Genomic DNA, 1792 nt, shown 5'->3' with positions numbered 1-1792 from the left:
CGTGGCTGGCGGAGGTGTCCCGCCGCTTCCAGCCGCCTTCCCCGCACCGCCCTGCTCGGAGCGGCTCGCCGCGGTGTAACGGAGAAGATGGCGTTTGTCCGTCCCCATCAGACAAATGCTACATTCTCCGCGGGAAGAGTAAAACTGGTAATTCGCCCTTGCCAGGGGTGCAGACCGAGAGCTGACAGGGACACAGGTGCAGAGCTCCCTTGCTATGCAGTCGTTGTTCTCTTCAACTTCTACTTATTGTCAAGTATCAGGTTTTGAGGTCGTTCCAATTGTTCTGTAACTTTTTGAAAGTGTGGAAAACTTCCATTCTGATTTTTCTTTTCAGAAACTGCAAAACTTCTCTCAAACACTAAAAATTGTGGTTGAACGAAAAAGACAAAGGCAAGCATACTGAAAGAAATGAAATTCCTCAGAAAGTTGTATTTGAACTGTAGACACTTGAAGTGCGTTTTAAAAGCCTGAATTCCTCTGGAGTCAGATCTGTCATTTTAGAAACCCACATTTAGCTGCAGCCATAACCTTCAGAGGCACCACGCTCCTGGCATGAGCTTCTTCAGAATCTAAAGTTCTGCACCTGCAGAGCTGTTTCACCAGCAGTCCCCTAACAGGCTCACTCAGGTGACAGTGGCCTTGCCTAGCAGGACTCTGCTCCACACACAAATAAACACTACTTTCTTTTTCTAACTGGACAAGAAATTGCTACTGGCTCCTTTTATAAACAGTCCTACCGTAGAAAACCAGGAAAAGTTAACCTCTGCAAAAATACAGTAAAGCACTTTTCTATAGAGCTTTTTGTGTGATGRCTATGCTTTCCATCCCTTGAGTACTGATGGTGTACATATAAATACATATATAAAAACACTTAAAAACTCTGTCCAGAAGCACAAAAACTGTATTTCCACAGCCTAGCGTACAAAGGTGAATGATTCACCCACACTGGAAGATACAGACTACCTACACCTTCTTGAAGAGGATTTGCGTATTTCACACTGAGCTGCATTTGGAAGAACATCACTGGGAACTAGAATAGTGAGTAAGCTAGAGTTGCTTATACTTTGGCTTTCTTTTTGGTCCAATCTCAAACATTTTAGACAATGATTCTACTTCAATAGCAGACAGAAACTATCATTTGATGTTACTGGGTTGCAGTCTTCAGAGGTGGAGGCTGTCAATCAGAAATTCCTCAAAGACAAAACCTAGATGAGTTTCTCCCCAGGTTAAAGTCCTTATTGCCCTTCTGATCCATCCAAGTTGGGCAGGGATAATCACAGCTTGCATTTTTTTAAGTGAGCAACAGCTCGATTCCACTGGTGTATCAGATTTTTTCTGAAAACGCCTGCCCCATTCAAGTGAGCTTATCCATGGACTATAAGTAGGCTTTTGGGCAAGGGATGTGATTTCAGTTAGTGAGATTAGGGATCTGTGGTCATGGTGCAAGAGCAGTAACAAAACTTTCAAAGCAATAAGGAAGGCACTTCCTGAGCTAGGCATCGACTGTCCTGAAGACTTTAGATAAAGCTTGTAAAGTAACATCATTTATTCCGTACCATACTCCGATGTCCATGGCCAATACTGGATCCAGTCTTTAAAAGCAGAAAAATCTAGGGCATGTTTTTCTCAGAGTTTTCCAACAGGCAAATTCAAGACTTGTCCCTAGATATCAGTCTTTAATGGTCAAACTAGTATTAAAACCTCCTCATGTTTTCATTTCAGATTTGTAACTGGAAATTCTGTTACTGTGATACCTATCCATATCTGCCTAAGCAAAGGAAGGCCAGCTGCT

Source organism: Rhea americana, unplaced genomic scaffold (genome assembly GCF_003343005.1).
Source record: "Rhea americana isolate MKP2758 unplaced genomic scaffold, rheAme1 scaffold_103, whole genome shotgun sequence".
In the NCBI taxonomy this organism is placed as follows: domain Eukaryota; kingdom Metazoa; phylum Chordata; class Aves; order Rheiformes; family Rheidae; genus Rhea; species Rhea americana.
Note: the sequence above shows the minus strand (reverse complement) of the source record.